The 21065-nt window shown below is 41.1% G+C and overlaps 1 long non-coding RNA gene across 4 annotated transcripts in view; it reads right to left on the bottom strand.

The window, feature by feature from the left end:
• Positions 1-21065, bottom strand: part of LOC103306001 (uncharacterized) — a 67753-nt gene that overhangs the window by 7765 nt on the left and 38923 nt on the right. For 3 of the 4 annotated variants that reach the window (XR_006174965.2, XR_006174963.2, XR_006174962.2), the window contains 3 exons: positions 11691-11858; positions 11116-11216; positions 942-1181 (listed from right to left, as the gene is read on the bottom strand). This is a non-coding gene — a long non-coding RNA (uncharacterized LOC103306001). Of the gene's footprint in view, positions 1-941; positions 1182-11115; positions 11217-11690; positions 11859-12602; positions 20481-21065 lie in introns of those variants that run through there. The other variant, XR_508611.3, reaches the window with a different exon arrangement.

Below are 21065 nucleotides of genomic sequence, written 5' to 3' on the forward strand. Positions count from 1 at the left end.
TTGCATTACACAACAGTTAATTTGCTGTATGCAGAAATATATGTTACAAATACAATAGTCCTGCATAAAGTATGTGTAATAAAAAAGCATTATATCTGAAACAGTGACTGACTAATCTTGCCTGAACTATCTATCATAAGGAAAACAGTTTCAATTCCTGCATGATTTAGTTCCCCCTACAGCAGGAGTAACATAAATTCTGTCTCTTCACACCAGTCTAGTCACCTGTGATTAGTTATCTTTAAAAAAAAAATCTAAATGAACGTATAATTGTACAATTATAGATGCTAACTCCAGTGTTAAAATGTAAAATGTATTAGTCTCATAAAATGCCCCATTAATCTTTGTGTCTTAAAGGACATAGCTGTCCTGTAATGAGGCAAATGTAGGAAATATGTGTGTGATTGTGGGTGGGAGATTTTTAGTAGTATTTTGTTCTGAGAATAATTTCATTCGCCTAAAGTATGTTTACCAAACTTGTCAGTGACGGAGTCCATTATAATTCGCCGGTCATTAATTATGGAGCTAAACAAATCTCTTCAAAACAGGTTTTCTTATAACCTGTATTCATGAATTTATAGAACCAACTTCTGTAGGTGAGAGCGACAAGCTTTTGAGCTTACCCAGCACTCTTCAGAACCCGAAGATGAGCTCTTTATAAGCTCAGAAGCTTGTCTCTGTCGCCAACAGAAGTTGGTCCGATAAAAGATATTACCTCCCCCACCTTGTCTCTCTAATATCCTGGGACCATCAGGGCTACAACACTGCATGCATTTGTGGATTTAGAACATCCATATAATTACTGACTGGAACTGTACCAGAAAGGTTGGGTTGGAATAGTCATCCAGCCCTGTCTGTTAATGACTGCTATTTCCACTGCTCTGATAGCAGGAAATGTTTTATTTAAAAAAATACAGCACACATGTAAAAACCTAGCTTACCAGAGATGGTCAAGTGATGGCATTAGCCATTGTAGCATTTGGTGATGACAGTAAGGAAGCCCAACTTTGGGGGTGGAGTAGGTATCCTGGGTTGCAGACCAGTGGAGGGTATGCGCATGGAAGGAGGTGATGGATTCTGTCTATAAGCAGGAGGGAGCCAGCAGCTCCCTTGGAGAGCTAATCCACTTGGCAGCATTGAGATGGCTTCTTGAAGGAGCTAAAGTAGAAAGACACAATGGCCTGCAAGGCATTAAAATGGAGGAATTAAAACTGTTAAATTGCACAGAGGGATTCTTAACTTTAGTTCTTTGGCAACATAATGTTTTCTCCTTCAGATGTTCCATGTACATTCATTCCACTGATCAAGCTTCTGTAATTATGGAGACCAATTCCTTGAGATATGCACACTACTAAGAAGTGTCTATAAGATGATAAAAAGAATGTCACTCAAGTTAGCCTTTCCTTCCCCTCCCCCTATTCAGTAGCCTTTTTGGTTGTGTAACTGAAATGCACATCTGGATTCATTGAATAAAACCCTTTGAGTTCAGAGATGCAACAGCTCAGGGCAAGCCTTCATTTGGAATTGGCTCTGTGGACCTTCCCAATGAAATCTGAATGAGAAAGGCAAAGATGCAGGCCATTTAAATGGGCAAGCAAACTGTTCAAAATTATTTTAAACTGCGGACCATTATTGTTTGCCCTGAAGCTTTAAGTAGATGTGCGTTTTCCTTATTCTTTCCATGAAACACAAGTTATCCTGAGGCTCAACAAACTGACATGTAGTTCATGACAATAATAGGGCATATCTCAGTCAGTTTGTAGAGAACTGACAGAACAGACTCTTCTGACTACAGTAGCTAGTGGGGGGGGGCGGTTAGTGACATTTTAAAAGTTATTAGAGTATTAATTCTGCTCTTTAATGAATAATGCTTTTTTAAATTACTGGTCTGGTATTAACATAAGTTTACTACTTAGTGCAAGTGTCGTCTTTTTTTTTCCATTTTACTATCTATTACTTCATTAAATCAACACTGAAAAAGACTAGTCTTGCCAAATTTCTCACTGCACGTTCAACTGTTTGCCCATGACAGTATTCGAATGTGCTTATTATTTCTAGTAAAGCCCTTATCATTTTCACTGTGAAATTTAAATCACCCTGATCCAACTCTTCTTAGCTAAAGTCAGCTTTATCAGCCACAAGAGATGTGGGATTTTAAAAAGATCTGGGTAAAGTCACATTGTTTGGATAAACTCATTCAGGGGGTTCAGCAAATCAAAGCTGAAATAGATATGTATTCCAAAGAGGCTATAGACTACTTGAAAACAAAGAAGTTGAAGCATAATTTTAAAAAATAGTTAATGGTATCAGAGTCTTTTTAATGAAAACATCCGCAATCCATGTTTTGAATTGATATTTTTAGCCTGCTGTACTAATTCAGGTGAAATTTATAAAAACCATAGGATTGTTTACACAGGAGTAAAACGATTCAATAAAATCTTCTTTGCCACATTGTCTGGTCAGTGTTGTGCTATCGAAAATGTTAATGGTTGCATTTATGCATTATCCCGTGATTTAAGTAACTGTGTATCATGTATATTTAAAATCATCTCTCTGTAGTTTTAATTATCTCAGTCTGCAGGGACAAAAAGCAGCTCCCAAGCCTGAGACCAAAATGAAAGTGCTGCATGCTGACAGCTAAGATGTCTGTCCTAGCTTGTTGAGATTTCCTGTAAAATTTGCATTGAAAAGGCAGCTTTAAATATACTTAAAATAAAAAGAGCATTTGCATCTAATTTGCTACACTTGCAGTATTAAAGTTTTATCTGAATAAAGACATGTCAAATGGATTTATATAGTTAAGCTGATAGCTTTTAACGTCAACATAGTAACATCAGCTAAATTCAACAAAGTAATGGCAGCAGCTAATGGCATTTATTAGTTTATCATCATTTACTTAAAAACCATAACACAGATCATTTTATTTTCACATTACTGTTTGTGATTCTTTGAATCGGTTTGTATTGATTTCACAAACTATGGAAGAAACTGGCATTTATCTAACAATGTTTTCCAAGCTATCAGTGTTGGCTTTAGCAAGAGCATAGGAAGCAAATGAACTCTTTCCGTGCAGTGGTCCATGGTAGAAGCACCATATGCAAAAACATGTTTGGCAACCATTTTAGAATAGGATGGTTGCTAGCTCAGGCCCCGATCCTACAAGCTAATCCACCTTAATGAAACAGGTTTGGGACTTCTGCCGTGATTTGCTTGTCCAGTGAGGACTGGGCTTTATTACTATTAGCCTATACTATAAACTACTCCCTACATAATCTAAGACTTGATCCTAGAAAATGCTGAGGACTCTGTCTCTGATCCAGCAAAGGACTGAAACCCTTATAGGCATTCTTTTTATTATGCAGATAAATCATATATAGCGCTTTTAATCTGTAGCTCTCAAACTGTTTTACAAAATAGGTCAGTATCACTAGCTCCATTTTACAGATGGGGAAAACAGAGGCATAGAAGAGGAAATGACTCCAGCAGGTTTGTGTAGTACAGTATGGATGCACTAACATGGTTGTGAGACCAGATCCAGCAAATGTAAACCCAGATTTACAGTACAGTGTGGATGATCAAGTATGGTCTCGGAACCATCGAGTCCATAAGCACAGGTCCCACAGACCTGGGTTCACAATGCAGTGTAGACAATAAAGGCGTGGGGTAGCTCCCTTTGATGGACAGCCAGCCAGCCAGTTAGCTGTAGAATCCCTCTTGGTAGCTGTTCTCTACCTAGTTTACCCGTAAAGGGTTAAAAAGTCTCCCAGGTAAAGGAAAAAAAAGTGGGCACCTGACCAAAAGAGCCAATGAGAAGGCTAGAACTTTTAAAAATTGGGAAAGAAACTTTCCCTTTGTCTGTTCTCTCTGGGCTGCAATGCTATAAGCAGGAATGCTGTGTAAGGTTTGAACTAGGTATGAAAAATTATCTTCCATACCTAGCAGGAATCATTGGGACAGGGAATGTTTAGATAAACACAATCAGGTTTATTTCTTTATTTTGGCTTGTAGATCTCCTCTGTGCTAACCCCAGATGCTTTTGTTTGCTTGAACCTTTAAGCTGAACACCCAAGAAAGCTCTTTTGGGTGCTTAATTTTTGGAATTGCTCTTTTAAAATCTAGCAAAAGCCTAGGTTCCAGATGTATTTTCTTTCTTTTTGTTTATCATAAAATTTACCTTTTTTAAGAACAGGATTTGGATTGTTGTATCCTAAGAGGTTTGTGCCTATGCTGTTTGATTAGCTGGTGGCAACAGCTAATTTCCTTTATTTTCTTCTCAGCTCTTCCCCGGGGCGGGGGGGGAGGGGAGTGAAAGGGCTTGAGGGTACCCCACAGGGAGGAATTCCCAAGTGTTCCTTCCTGGGTTCAAAGGGGTTTTTTTGCATTTGGGTGGTGGCAGCGTTTACCAAGCCAAGGTCAGAGAAAAGCTGTAACCTTGGGAGTTTAATACAAGCCTGGAGTGGCAAATATTAATTTTTAGAATCCTTGCGGGCCACCACCTTCTCTACTCGAAATGACAGAGTGGGAATTCAGCCTTGACACAAGGTGAACAGGTCACTGAATTAGAAGTCAGGAGGTTTTGAGGTCTATTCACAGTTTGTCTCTCTGAACCCTATAAAATTGCATTGCCATCACCATAATATCTAGGCCTCTACACAGTATCTAGAATTATGTAAACATTTTGAGTTGCCCACCAATGGTGTCACAACTCTGCTAGTTTATAACTATGTTTCAAACACATTTTCAGGACATGAGACTTGTTCCTGCTGAAGTATATGGAAACTCTTCAATGGAGGTAGGAGCAAACCTAGGCACGGTGATGGTCTACACCTAAATCTTAGGTTGACTTAGCTACTTCTGTAGAGTGTGAAAAATCCACACCCTTGAGACATAATTAAGCCAACCTAATCCCTAGTATAAAGCCCACTAGGTCAACAGAAGAATTCTCCCATCATTTAGAGCAGTGTTTCCCAAACTTGGGACGCCGCTTGTGTAGGGAAAGCCCCTGGCAGGCCGGGCTGGTTTGTTTACCTGCCCCGTCCACAGGTTCAGCCGATCGCAGCTCCCACTGGCCGCGGTTCACTGCTCCAGGCCAATGGGAGCTGCTGCAAGGAGTGTGGGCTGAGCGACATACTGTGGCCAGTGGGAGCCGTGATTGGCCGAACCTGCGGACGGGGCAGGTAAACAAACCGGCCCGGCCGCTTTCCCTACACAAGCGGCATCCCACATTTGGGAAACACTGATTTAGAGGGATGGATTTACCCTTTCAATCTTTATAGCAAGTGTCTACATCACAGCACTACAGTAGTGTAGCTGCAGTTGGGCTGCTGTGGCACTTGTGTAGATGTTACCCCTATTTTCTGGTTTAGGGTTTTGTTTTCAGAACTGTGCATTGTGATGGGGCAAGGCCAGATGGCTACAGTAAAGTAGTGAGGAACAGGTATGTTAGCCCCAGGCTAAACAAATCCCTGGTACCAGGGTAACCAAATGGCAGTTGCTCCAGGTTAATCAAGACACCTGGGGCCAATTAAGATCCTTCTAGAAGGCAGGAGAGACAGCTAGATTGAGTGGGACACCTGAAGCCAATCAAGGACTGGCTGGAACTAGTTAAAAGCCTCTCAGTTAGTCAGTGCGGTGTGGGTGCCAGGAGCTATGCTGTTGGAGGAATGAAGTAGTACGAAGCTATATCAGGTGCAAGGAAGGAGGCCCTGAGGTAATTGTGAAGAAGATATTGAGTGGGGGCTGCTGTGGGGAAGTAGCCCAGGGAATTGTACATGCCCTTTTTCCAAAAAGTCAGCTTTCATAGCTGCTAAGTTCAGGGTCCCTGGGCTGGAGCCCAGAGTAGAGGGTGGGCCTGGGCTCCCCACTCCCCTCCCTGATTCATCACTGATACTGGGAGACAACAGAGACTGTGTGAGGGAGGATTGTTTCTCCTCACCTCCCTTGCTGGCTTATGATGAAAATGGCTCAGTAGACTGTGACCCTTGCCTCTAGAGAGAGAAGAGCTATGTGGAGGGTCACAGTGAGCCTCTGAGGCTAGCAAAAATCCGTCAGGAAACGCAGGACCCGCGGAGTCAAGGACAGAACTTTGTCACAGCATGTAGGCAGGGCTTGAACTAAATTGTTAATTAGGGTTCCATGTTTTATTCCCATGACCTAAATCTTCATCTTCTAAGAGACCAGCACCTTTTTTATTCATGAGAAAAGTGACCATTACACGCCAAAGATAAGTGTGGTAAGAATTTTATTAAATGAATATAGCTCACACTTGGCTCATGCAATTTTAGTTCTCCCATGTCAAAGGGCTTTGTACTATGGTGTCCTCACTCTGAACTCTGTCTTCTATTTCAATGCACATTTGTAATACACTCTCCCGCTGTAGCATGCATAAGGATGAAGTGCACAAAATCCCTGGTTCACAAGAACAGCCTGATGCAGCTGGAGCAATGGATTTCCGAGCGCACAGCCATCCTTCTTTACCCACAACACAGCTGGTCAACTTTCTTTTGTGTGTCACTGCAGGGCCTGACAAAAGAGGGTCAGAGTTAGTGCACACATTTTTTGGTTTTCATGTTGAGCCCAAATCTGATCTCATTCAAGTAAATGGGAAGTTTGCGCTTGATTTTAACAGGAGCCAGATTGGGTCCTTTGTGTTTTAAAAATGTGTTTTAAAAATGTGTACTCCTGGGGGGGGGGGGGGGGGGGAAAGCTCTATGGAAGAAAATGATGAGAATAAATGTTACTTATTTATAGATGGTAGACCCTTTTTCCTAGAGCTTAGGGTGCATGCATATAATTTAACAAAAACACCCACAAATCTGACTCTTCTCAGAAAAAGAACAATCCCTTGCATTTCCCCCCAGTAGCACAGCGAAGTCAAAGCTGTTTTGTGAAGCCAGAAAACTCATACTTTTTGGACTAGTGGGGAAGCAATTTCCAGAGTCTAAAGCCCTCCTACTGAGAACATCATGCCACCAGTACTCTGAAACTTAAATCTAGAGTCTGTTTATTAGCTGTAGCACTGCAGATGACTACAGCTTTCAACTTCTATGCTAGCTTATGGGAACAGAGGTGTCCTGTAGGTAACCAGAAACAAAGCCACAGAGATAAGTCAACATTTTGAATTGCACCTAAATGCAGACAGAAAGCCAGTACAGCTGCTGAAAAACTGGTGTAATGTGTTCCTATCAACTAGTCCGGCTTAAGAAGCAGCTCCTCTCTTACTGCACTAGCTGTCGCTTCCATATGGATTTCAAGTGCACCCCTGAGTAACTTAGTCTTACCTGGAAGTCACCACTGTATGGATTACTGCGGGGAGGTCCCTATCAATGGGACATTGGAAAAGTTTTTCTTGGCCACTCGTGTTATCCAAGACACGTGAAGCAAAGCAATCAAGTTAGGGTTGTTGTTAACTTCATCTTTCTTTTTTATGAAGACTTCAACTTTAATTTCCAGCCCCTTTTATCCCACACATCTCCCTCACCCCCACCGCCTTCCCAACGGGTGATAGACATATCTTGCTTACACTTGATTTTCCTTCTTCCCCCATAAATGCTCCTCCTATCCTCAACGGGAATGAAACAGCACCATTGCTGGTATCTGTACTGCAGCAGGCATAATGTCAACAGCACCAGATGTTCCGCTGGTGTGAATAAATATAGCTTCATCTACTTCAACAGAGTTATGGTGCTTTTCATCAGATTAGGCTCTGGCTCTTCATATTTAAAAATAAGAATAGTAATGTGCTGCGCTAAAACCCACCATGTCAAGCTTCATTATGAAGCCAGTGTTACATTAGTGCTGAGCATGAAAATCTCAGAATCTAGTTTAAATTATCTTCAAGATTTTGTGCAGTAGAAAAGAAGTGGCAAATCTGTCATATATACAACTGAAGGTGTTTAATAACTAAAAGCCAGGCATTTCACAACATCTCCCCCTCCCCTTGAAGAATCAAGTCTATTCATTAGCCAAGAAGGAGGAGATTCAGTTTAGCATTGGGAGACAGAAGATTGAGGAAAAGCAAAGGGTTTTTGTCCTTGAGACAGCCCAGGCTACAAAAGAAAAGATGGACATGGATAAATGTATAAAATACACAGAGTAGAAAATGGAAATGGCTATGAACAAATCATCATGGTTCTTTCCAACCCATATGTTTAATAAGGATTGAATAGTGATTGTTGCAGGCAATCTTTTATAGCCCCTGCACATAGGCAGTAGGAAGAGCCTGTGATGGCGATTTGCTTTTCGGTATCTCAGCTGCCAGCTAGAGACAGCTTACATGAGTGGAGTTTGAAGTGAAGTCTTCCCCCTCACTCTGCAATCTCATGCAGTGGATGTACAGCACATTGTAATTCTGAGAAGGCATCAGAGCTCAGCTGCCTGAATAGATTGTTATGACTTGAACTCTACAGTCACAGTGAACATTCCTCAAAGCAAACCCTAAGCACGTTCTCCAAGTACATTTCCCAAGTCTCTTCTTGTACGCATACATTCCTCGGGTTTCTTTCTGTACATGGGAGTTTCCCACGCATACTGGCAGTAGGTTTAGGCTTGGAGAAGACTCTGTGACATGACAAATACCTTTATAGTCCTATTTCCTTTCAAACTGACTAGGAACATGGGAAGATGCTAATATCGTCTCACTTACCCCCAGTATGCCCTAATGAGACTAATACCCAAAATCTTTAGAAATATCCCTGATTAGTGTGTACTGGGAAGAAAGCAAGAATTAGTCGGAAGGGCAGGTGATTTTACAAGCATTATCAACTTGCTTCCTAAGAAGCAAGAAGTGTTTGAACTGTAAGCTTCCATTCCTTTTCCTTTCTGAAGTTTTTACCGTGGTTGCAATGGTGTTTTGGCAAAAATAAATGTTACCTGCTAAGGATGGCAGCTCTAGACAGAATTTCTGCTACAGTGAAGCTGTGATACAGTGGATACAATGCTGTATTTCAATAATCAATAACATTACTATTCCATTACTGAAGTATTTAACAAAACCAGGTCCCTGGAACGCTTCGCTTTGAGAGCCATTATCACCAAGCAAAAAAGTCAGACAATAAGAACAATAGAAAGAAGAGAGCCAATAGGTTACGCTGTGTTTATTAAAATAACTAATCCAATTAATTGTGACACACTGATTGTGTGTGGGTGGAGGATCTAGAAGTTTTGTTTTGCTCAGTGTTAATATACTTCCTGAAAATACTACATGTTGTTTTTCTTGCACTTACCTTGAAAAAGATGATTTGTCCATATCTTCCTCATAAGAAAAGTAAATAAGCCCCAGTTCTTCTCTCAATGAAGTCAATGGCAAAGCTCCCATTGACTTTAAAAGGAGCAAGATTGGTTCTTACCTGTCTTTCATATCCATCTTATTGAAAGTATATTTATCCCCCTTTTGGAATCAAATCTATACCAAAATGGCTGTGAGCAGCTAATAAAAGATTAGATTTGTGAAGAAAGAAAGTAATTAAGCAACAAGTTGTATGTATACCTGAGCAGACATGTTATCAAGTGCACAGATAGGAAGACTGAACATTAAATAATAATTAGCAGCATTAACATACACATTTACTGACTCATAATCTCCAGCTAAACTTTGTGGTAGCAACAGAAATCTCTTGGCATCCACTGCTAGCTAGTGAAACCTAATACATATAAGGAAATATGTTCTGTTTTCTCATTGATGTCCACACATAGCTTACATTAACTTTCATACATGTGTTTATGAAATGATAGGTCCCCATAAAGGTGGGATATCATATTTGAATACCAAGGAGTTGGTTCCTGAAAAGCTGTTTTACTTTCTTAGTACGGTGATTAGTAATATCTTGAAAAAGTATCCTTAATTATCAGTCTTTCGTAACTGTGGTTTATATCTTATAGTCTATTGTCAAGATAATAAATATTAACATTATCCCACAGGGTGTTTTCCAAATTATATAGTATAAAATAGAATCTCTTTATCCTCCGCTGAAACTCTTTAATGTGGAAGCAGGAGCCATCGAGATGACTGGGACATAATACGCTGCACAACAAGATGGGGAGGAGAAATGTTGGCCGATTGGATGAGCCTTTAATCTTACAGGAAAAAAAGGGGCTATAGGATCTTCACAGCCTAATCTGAAAACATACACATACAACTATGCACAAAATGGAACGCCATTTGCACATGCAATTATATGCACAAAGTACCTGGTCAACTGCACATGTATAACCAGTTCTGTGCGCGTGACAGTAATTTTGTGCACAGATTAGTAATGCAATTAGTAATCCACATTTTTAATGTCCATGCAAAGAAGACAAGAACTTACTTTTTAAGAGCCAAAAGACTACTCCTTCCCCACTAGCACAAAGTATGGAATTCAACCCCAGAAATATCAAGGGCTGAGTCAGCCCAGCAATTATGTTTACAGCGTGTCTTGGCATTTCCAACCTGATGTTTAGACAACAAAGCTATCCCCTCTCTGGAAACTGGGGAGGACTAAATGATTTCATTTGTGGTTTATTTTAGTTTAAAATTATTTCCCCTTTAAAATAAATATCTATCATTTAAAATAATACAATCACACTAAAACAGGCATTTTGGGTAGGATTTTCAAAAGTGTTGACCTAACTCTGCTTCCACAGAGGTCAACTGCAAAACTCTCATTGGCTTTGATGGAAGCAGAGTGTGGCCAATGTTGTGTGTTTTTGAAAATCTCACCTTTTCTTTTGTACTCAGAGCAAAACATTTGATTCAAAACCAGAAAAAAAATCCCCTTTCCAAAGGCCTTGTGCTGTGCCCTGTTCCGTTTATAGTTAGCCATGCTAAACATTTAGTTAACTTTTCATGGAAAACATGCTCTTTACAGACCAGAAAAGAACTCCTCAGTCTTTAAGTAGCAAAATTGAAGCAAAGCTGTGACAGCCAATTGCTTAGGGCCTGATCCTGAGGAGTGAATGCCCTTCAATGCCATGACTCCAATAGTATTGAAGGAGATCAGCACCTTCCCCGTATACTGCAGGTATAGGTCCTTTAAGAGCAATGGGAGAATACAGTGTATTGTGTTAAATCCCCTCTTTAAGATGTACTGTACAGGTCATAAATTATTCTTTTTAATAAAAAAGAAATAAATTTACTGTTGAGTGCAGTTTCTGACCACTGCTGCTGCTTTGCTAAAGCCCCAGGGCTTCACAGTAGACAGCCTGATGGAATTCCAGTTCACAGCTTAATTTTCCTCCTGATCAAAGAGACAAAAAGTTCCTTTCAGTAAAAATAAAATTTAATATGGTCAGCAAAATTGATCTATTACGACCTTCAACCTTAGCTTAATTGTTCACAAAGGGCTAGTGGTACCACTGGAAGGTAAATGACTTCTACAGAGCCTTGTAGCTCATAGAGCTCGGGAGTAGGGGAGCAGAAACGTGACAGATAATCAAAACTTTTAACGTGAACCATAGCGAGGGTGGCTATACAGAGCTCACCAAGGCTTTAGGAACCCTCTGCAGTGCCCCTAATAACTCCTTGGAATGAGACATGTTTACACTCAATCTAGTTAAGCTTTGCTGCTGCCAGCTGTCCGCTGGTATAGACTCAAACACCTAACAGCGATGCTGCCAAAGGACAGGAACGTTTTGCAAATTACAAGGATGTTGTTCTTAGATTTCTTTGGAGCCATTTGTGCTCCCAGGTCTGTGCACGTGCAGGTCCTTACCTTCAGCTGAGCTGGGAACTGCTGGGAGAGGGGTGGAGACAGACTTTAAGGAGTCCATGCAGGGGATCCGCAAGCTCTGAGCATGACAGAGACCTGTTCTGCTGGGGGGGGGGGGGGGTGTTCGTTCTTCACCTTCCGACATGGCAGGATTCAATGAGGCTGCTGGATCTGCCAATACAGACTGGACATTGCTAATTGCCTCCTATTTGGCTGGAACACAGAAGCAAGATCTGGCCCATACATTTTTTTTTAATGTTACTCAAATCCATTTTGAATCCCTTTGTACAGAAGCTTGTGTGTCAGTTCACCCAACAGGCTAGTTATTGGACCTGATTCTCTTCTCCAGTACACCGCTGTGTATTGAGACTTATTTGGTTGAAGTCAATGGAGTTATTCCAGTCTGAATGGATAATGAGGCCAATTATCTTTAGAGACCATACTCGTATGTTTAGGGACAGGATTTTACTCCCCCCGCTGCTATTCTGGGGATTTTTGTCATAGCTTGCCCTCTGATTACTTCACTTGGATTATCAAATTGATAAAATTATATACATATATAATATCATGAAAATACCATTAGTATTAATAATACAGGTAGCTGTTTGCGTGTCTTTCTATAAATATATACAGCTTGCTCAAGAGATTAATTAACAATGCACTTGCATCCAAACGGCTATAGATCATTAGGAGGATGTACTGATAAGGAGTGTGCTAAAGGCCACTTCCTCCTTCTCCTCCCCTGATTCAACGCATAGTGCAGATACATCAGAATGCGCTCCTAATGAATACATTTGATACTAGCAATAGCAACAGCAGCAAATAACTGTCATTTGCTCTTGCAGTCTGGTTATTGGTGGGCTAGCACAAGTTGATACAAGTTCAGCAAGCAAAAAGAACCAAAGGTATACTTACTAGGAGCAGATAGAGAGACGGCTTCCGTCTTGTGGTTGGTGTTGTGGTAACCCAAAGTTTCCCTCTGTCCCCAAAAAGTTAAAAAGTTTCCCTCTGTCAGGAAGAACAGATTCTCCTCTGAATGGCTCAGAATTACTTCCTGAGCAAGGGAGGAGCCACACCCTGTGGGGTTATCTGTGTGTATGTTGAGGAATGTTCACTCACCCAGGCAGGGCAGTAACTCTGTTACAGAGTATTCACAGAGCTATTGTATTTTGTGTGGCTTTTTGTCACTCGCAATATGTGGCACAAACACAACCTGCCTCCATGGGAGTAAAAGAGAGTTTAGCTATAAAAAGCTTGCAAACATCAGGGGAAGAACATTTCTTTTGTGAGCTGACGTCCGTGGCTAAATCTAGCAAAAATTGCTGTTCTCTTCCTAAATCTGATATGTCAGACAGTAGTCAACTTCATATTGTTTGTCTCAATGTTCACTGATCGCCACTACCAAAGCCTTAGGAAATTCAAATTTTATTCCCCTAAATATTTTTAAAACTGAGGCTATTCTAGTTAGAACTCCAAGCCAATTGTCTGGTCAAATGTCAGACTCTGTATTGTATTTGAATGAAATATCTGTGTCTATGAAATCTCTAGTTTTGGAACCATATTTGACTCCCATTTGAGCTTCTCAGATTATATTCAGTTGTCTTTCCTTCCTCCCCAATTTGGAAGATATTTCAGTTCCATTTTACTCCTTTGAGCTGCTGAAAATCTCTCTCTCACACAGTGTTTGAACATCAAACAAATTATTGGGTTGGTTTTTTTTTTAAACAACTCATTTGTTTTTAAAAAAATATTCATTTCATTTCTGGATTACCTTGTTCTAGAATTCAGAACATTGTATCCTGTTTATTTTAGGCTGGAGGCAGCACATTGCCTGTACTTTGGTCTCTTTCAACTAACTCCTAGTCTTGAACTGAATTTTAGCTCTTTGCTCCCATTGTGGCCTTCTGCCCCCTTTCATTTCTCTGAGGTTCTTGTTTTTACCAGGTCATCACATTCCTCAGGGTAGGATTTGGCTCCCCTGTTTTCACACAAATATAGTATGATTGTTACTGATGCTGTAATGGGCACTAAATATGCCTTTGTATGCTTTTCATATGTTACAAACTTCCATTGTGTTGATTGATTCTAGGGGCCATTTTGTTGCTCTTTCATTCCAATGACACCCCTACAGCACTTGCTACTTTTGCCAAATTTGAATCAACATTAAACATTTGTCTTTTTTAAAAAAACCAAAATATTTACACCGTTTGTTTAAAGTTTCAATTAACGCTGGAGGTCGGAACTTTTAGCTGCCCAACTTGAGATACCTTGAATCGGATTTTCAAAGATCCCAAGCATCTAAAATCCCACGGCGGGGTGCTCAGCCAGTCTGAAAATTAGATCGGTGACTAAAGTTGGGCACTCAAAATCAGACGAAATTTTTGAAAAGTTTGGTGTTGATCTATGAAATTAATGTTAGGTAGATCACAGAAGCTGGATTACGGTGCAGTGCCACTGTGGTGATGAAGGTGATAAACATGAATGTAGGTGGATGTTGTAGGCTTTGTGGTATCATTTTTGTAATATGTAAAGGCAATGGATGGTGCAGCCAGTGTTGCCCCACTTTTTAATGGTGGATCTGAAAAACTCTCCTGGATTAAAATCTATCTTTCTAACTCACCACAGAACTGATTCATAGTATAGGGATTACTCTGTGTCTCACACACACACACCTGCCTACCTCTTCTGGGTAGCAACTTTAAGATGCAACACCCTTGTACCAGATTTTCTCACATGTATGTATGCAAATGTTGCACCTTCTGCACCGTTTTCTCCAATTAAGATAGATTATAGGAGGAATCCAGTTAAATGAGAGAGGTGGAGAAAAAGTTCACAGCAGAGTTAAAAAGATTCTTTCCCACCTTGCCCCACTCACTGCTCTCCTTTTATTTTCTCTTCTCGTGTTTCTGTTAGGTCCCCTCTAACCATGCTACCACAATAGCATGCTGTGGTACCGAGTGCTGATAAAACCATACTCAGTCCAATCCCAGGAAGCCATATTTGCATCATTTCTTTCATACACTGATCATCTGCACTTTTTCCTATGTTTCAGTCAGATCAGGTTCCTCCATTATCAACCTGGTCTTTTTATATTACTGGCCAGTACCCAAGTAGGTAAAGTAGTACAGTCCCCATCCCATCACTAGGTGCCAATAAAAAAATGGAATGAAACAGTGTAAGGTTGATCAAACATTTGTTATTAAGTCAAAGCCGGATTCAAGTGTTTGTGTGAGGTAGAATTATCTCATTCTCTTTGCCTGTGTCTTTCTGTGATCTACCAGTCAAGTATGTGATTGGATTTCAGCTCAACAAAACCTTAAATTACACACTTATTGTGCCTGAGCTAAGCCTAGTTTCACAGCACTGGAGAAGGCTCCTCACTGCTCTTTTGGCACTATTCGATCTGGCTTCTCCTATCATCCGCAGGTTGATGAATGAGTAATAGGATTAGAAAGTCTCATCTCTGAAATGCTGTAATTGTCACATTGGGTGAATTGACAAAAGGCCTGGGTGATGGATAGGTGCTCCGTAACATAAAGACATATGTTCAACCTGCACTTACCAGCCAAAGCTTAAGGGAATAGCAGAAATGAAAAGGATCTTCCTAACTACCCATTCGATTGAAGGGATAAAAATAATCCACACACACACAAAATAAATCTTTGCATAGTTTTTCCTACTAGTTTATTTCAAAGTTGAGCTGTGCTTAATAATGGATGTTACTGCACCGCACTTCAGGAAAGACAATACACTTGTTGAGTCTAAGTTTGGTGCAGGTGATTAAAAGACATTCATCACTAGCAAAGAAAAAGAAAAGCTGATTTCTTATCCTTGCTATGTACCCCTAAATTTAAAGATGAGAGACCAGAGTGTCATATAAGGTAAATGAGCACAGGTCCTCTGAAGTCAATATACACTGAGTATCTGAACCTTTCTATTTGTAGAGATCAATTTTCTCTAAAGTGTCAATTAATATAAATCACTGGAGTGAAAGTTATAAGGTGCCTCTTGTTTTGGAAGCAGGAATGCTAAGACACATTACCACATAAAGACCATCCAGCAGTAGCTGGGATGCATTTGACTGAGTAAAATTTATCAAAAGCACCTAGGTGATTTAGGAATCTAAGTTCCATTTTAAAAGTAAATTTGGGCCAGATTTATAAAGGTATTTAGGCACCTAATAATATAACTAGGCAACTGATGAGATTGATAAAGTGCCTTAGCATGTTAGGTGTCAAACTGCCCTTGAAAGTCAAGGGGAGTTAGGCTCCTAAATCACTTAGGCACTTTTGTAAACCCCTTCCAGGTGCCTATCTGCATGCCTAAGGAACTCGTAGCTCCAAGCAGCCATAGTAGACAGGTAAATTCATCCCACTGTTCTCTTTTCTTGTATTTACCACATTTTTTTAGCTTCTACTCTTTACGAACAATGGCAACATCCCCATATTCAAACAAAAAGACAGGAAATTAAAAGTCAAAGTGGGGTGGCTGCTTATTTTAAAGTACAATCAGTGCTCGCTTCCACCAAGAAGCGGCTCCGTGTGCTGCATATGAATTCCCAAACAACTTTATTTCTGTGGGCTTTTTTTAAAGCCTTTAGTTTAAAAATGTCCCCCCAAACGTTCTATAGATGTTGTGTGAACGGCCAATATTTGCCATCCCCTTGTCTCTGTCAGTGTGAATTTCATTTTAATTATAAGTGCATGTTTTGCACATTGTAAAACACCCCCAGCTCTGACCACCATAAGAAAATGAACATTTAGCTCAGGAAACAGTGGCTGACCCTGTCTGCTCTTTTTCTTCCTTGGCATCAGCTTAGACTATTAACACCTTACGTGCATTGCCCCTGTGTCTCACGTATGTGTGTTCTGCAGCCATTTCATGCAATAACTGTCGTAAGTGCATACTACATTCGTACTGGGAATTCTCTGCTTTTGTTTGACTCTTCTTCTCGGCATCTTGCTTAGCTATTTAATTCATTTACCTGATAGAAAACCCTTTCTATGTACCATGAGCTTTGTCCTTGGAATGCTGTGACATTAGCCTTAAACGCACCCAGACCTTTTTTCACCGCCCAGTTCACCTCTTAATTATTCATTCCCACCAGAGAAATCAGGGGAAACCTGGGCAGCCAATGTAAACATTTTGTAGTGGAAGGCATTTCTTTTTCCTAGAGCCCAGTGTGATGATGACAATTAAGTTTCTTACAAAGAAACTCTCGTTTGTTCCATTTTTGTCTGAGACAAAAAATATTTTTTAAATAAAATCGTGTTGCTTTTCTCAGCAGAAGGATCGAAACTCACAAAGCAAAGCGCAGGCCGCATTTGAGGTGATTATGTTGCTCTGAGTGTACTTTGTTAATAAGTTTCAGTGGAAAAGGCCAAAAGCTGAAATTTATGTTTCATTTACAATATTAATTATCTTGCTCCTTGGCTCAGAGCAGCAGTCCCACAAGGCCAGCTATTAGCTTGTAACACAGTATAATAGAGTAAGATCATTCAAAGGCTTTTGCCTGAGATAATCTCTACCTAATGTGGCAGCTACTCCAAAGAAGTACTTTCCTGTTTAGCACAATTCCACACGGCTCAGATTTTGTCCATTTTCACACGTATGGACTGAAGCAGACACTTGTGGAGAAGTCCGTTGTTAACGATATTAGAAGCTTGGTATGCACAGTTCAGCTATGACTAGGGCCAGTATTTTGCCGCTCTTACTGTAACGTTAACTGACATGCACAGTGTTGGCCAATACCCAGGAGTTTTCAATGGGGAGCAGAAATAACAGTGGGCCATCCACTTGCTGGTTTTTTTAAGGGAAGTTTGTCTGTAGTGATATGGGGCTTGCATCACCTCTCCAAAGTGTTTCCACATTTTCAAGGCCTGCACAACTTCTCCCTTGCTGACGTCTCTCCTTCCGTCCCCTCCTACTCCAGCTCTTGCCTCTTACCCTCAGCCCAGTCTTCTCTTCTGATTGCGTCCCCTGTCTTCATCGCCCACTCCTGGCTTTGTGCCCTCTTCCGTGCTGCTCCTTACACCCGGGACAACCTCCTGATGATTAGTGTTCAGCAAACGTGCTGCTTCTTCTCCATGGATAAGACAGCACGCAACTCTGGGCTTATTCTGTTGTCTTTGTTCTACTTGATCCTAACTCAAGCTTGTCGCCCCTCCAATTTTCTATTTTCTTGGCACTTTGTACAGTGCCTGTCACTGTGTGAAAACTAATATACCGGAGGTGGCCAGTGTGTGAGTAGTAGTCAGGTTTCTGAGGCCTGGTCTACACTACCACTTAAGTCAATGTAAGTTACATCGGTCAGGGGTGTGAAAAAATCCCCCTCCAGAGCGGCGTAGCTTACATGGATCTAATACAGTGTCTACACTGTGCTATGTCGACGGGAGACGCTCTCCCGCCAACTTAGCGTCCACCCCTCTGAAGTCAACAGGAGAGTGCTCTCCCATCGAACTGGCACGTCTTTATCAGACCCACTAAATCAATGTTGATTGCAGCAGCGCCAATTTAGCAGGCCAGGTATTACTGACCATAAGCAATGGGGACAGAACTAATCCTTGGATCTGCAGCTCCCCAGTGCACCAAATTCTTCCAACCTCCTTAGCAACTTTCAGAACACACATGACTAGACACCGAGCTATCCAGGTACTCCATGACAGCACTCCCACATCTGGTGAGTTGGACATAGGTGGTGTGGGACTCCACTTGTCTGCCCCCATCTAGCCAATGCTAAAATTGTGGGGGGTAGAGTTCGGTTCAGGCCCAGTGCAAGTTCCTCCGGGTTTATTTAGCTTGCACTGCTAGATGATACCTGTGCCTCACACAGCAGGGCACCACTCTAGCTGCCCTAAAACACAGGAGGGGCTGATGCAAGGATTCATCTACACCCAGGGATGTAAATCCTCTTTGTGCTACTAGAGCAGCAGACATACAGACTGGTCCATAGGCTTTAAGCAAAAATTGGTTAGCTACAAAGGCAAGAAAGCAGCCAGTCCCAGAACTACATACCCAGAGCTGCTGTCAAGCCAAGGAAATGCAGTTTGCGTGATTGAGGGGTGGGGATTTTGTGGAGTTTGTTTAGAGACACTTTGCAGAGTGCTTTAGCGAAATGTGCTATAAGACACTGGAATTCTGCATCATGTGTGAAACCCTGGAAAAACAGTTGTGCGGACATGCACAAGTTTCCCAGAAGAAAACTGCACATTGCAGAGCATGTTAAAGACACTAACAGATGACCTACAGCAAGCTACACATGGTGCAATCTAAAGCCAAGAGCTTTATGTCCGGTTCAGAGATCCTGAATGGTAACACACTTTTCAAATATCAGGGGGTAACCGTGTTAGTCTGTATCTACAAAAACAACAAGGAGTCTGGTGGCACCTTAAAGACTAACAGATTTATTTGGGCATAAGCTTTCGTGGGTAAAAACCTCACTTCTACGAAAGCTTATGCCCAAATAAATCTGTTAGTCTTTAAGGTGCCACCACACTTTACAAAGAGCCTCAGAGTAATTAGCCTTTCTCTCCAAGTTGACATACTTACACTCTAATACCAGGAATAAGGAAAAGGACTGTGGCTACTAACCTCAAATCCGGAGCAGCTTAGGCACTTTCACCTCAGTATTTTGTTATGACAACTTTCTGTTTGGCTGTTAGTTAGTGGTGTTTTGAATAGAGCTGCTTTCACCTTGCCGGCTTTGCTACTTTTACAGTAATAAGGGAGGACTTTGAGTTTATGCAGCAAGGTGCTAATTGACATTAACACGTGAAACAGGAAATGCTGACACAATTTAAAATTAACTTCATGTCAATATAGTGCTGACCTGTGTTAAACTTGTGATTTGTCAAACCATCCGGAATTAAATTTTAATTCAGAAACGGCATAATGCTGGGAGCAAAGTCAGTCTTGAGAAGACTTAGATTTAATAGCTTGTGAAATAAAGTAGAGCTCACCCAATGAAAAATTATTTTTCCATTTTAGTTTACATTTTAGCAAAAAGGGAATGAATGTTGGGCAGCAAAGATAAATATGCATAGCTCAGGCTAAGAGAACTGAAAGTGATACAGTCATCTCGGGCTGAGTGACATGATCCTACTTCACTTATTGGTCAGTTTCCTTTAATGTCCTTTTAGTCAATGACAACAATTCCTGGACATGGGTTTATTTTAGAAGGTCGGAATGTAGGATAGGAAACATCATAATGGACCGAACCAGACTACTCTGGCAACTTGCCGATACTGGTAACCAGTAGCTATCAGATGATTAAAAAAAATCAAAGTGGGAAAAGACCTATAGTAGCAGATCAGAGAGTCCTTCCCATTGCAGGTGGAGACTTTAGTCCCCATAGAGAGGGATTTTAATGTAATATGTGGGTACTATTGTGTCACTACATCATCTGTCCACGTTAAGGATACACGAATAATTTAAAAATAAAATACAAGGCAGTTTTCTTTGCGTCCGCCATTTCTGAGTACACCATTAGGGGCAGTGGATGGCTTAAACATTCTACCTTTTCAATCTATTGGCAGCTTCGTCAGTGTGCCAGTGTTTGGGCGCTGTATGGGGATTCTAGAGAAGAGTGAAGCCTCTTCAGAGGGACAATCAATTCTCTGTCCTGCTGTTCGGTTTAGCTGCCAGTTTCTGTCCACCTCTGAACGTGCTGCTGTGTTTTTTCCCACTCTGGTGCTTTGGGGAAGTGTCTTGCCATGCTACTTGCTGACGTGTTTCGGATCAAATGTTTGTAGCTAACCAATTTTTGCTTAAAGACTATGGACCAGTCTGTATGTCTGCTGCTCTAGTAGCACAAAGAGGATTAACATCCCTGGGTGTAGATGAATCCTTGCATCAGCCCCTCCTGTGTTTTAGGGCAGCTAGAGTGGTGTCCTGCTGTGTGAGGGACAGGTATTATCTAGCAGTGCAAGCTAAATAAACCCTGAGGTACTTGCACTGGGCCTGATCTGAACTCTACCCCCCCACCCCCAAAATTTTAGCATTGGCTAGATGGGGGCAGACAAGTGGAATTAGGAGAACGCAGGACCCATTCTGACACTGTAATTACCTATTGCATTCTGCTGATCACAGTCAAAATATAAAGCGCATTCTATTATTCACAGTAAAATCTGAGCTTGCCGGTTGGTTTCTCCTAAGCATGGGCCCACAGCATGGTCCGATATGATCAAGTTTATTGCTCTTCAGATCTGCTTTCTGTGGCTGGCAGCTGACATAGGCATTATGCACATGCTTTGCAATGGGGTTCTTATCATCCTTTGGATTCTAAACAAATTGGCTAAACAAATTAATGCCACACACCCTAAATTGGCTGAACAAATTAACACAACACGCCCTGTGCGCGAGGGTATATTTGAAGGCCAA

Source organism: Chrysemys picta, chromosome 14 (assembly GCF_011386835.1).
Source record: "Chrysemys picta bellii isolate R12L10 chromosome 14, ASM1138683v2, whole genome shotgun sequence".
NCBI lineage: Eukaryota > Metazoa > Chordata > Testudines > Emydidae > Chrysemys > Chrysemys picta.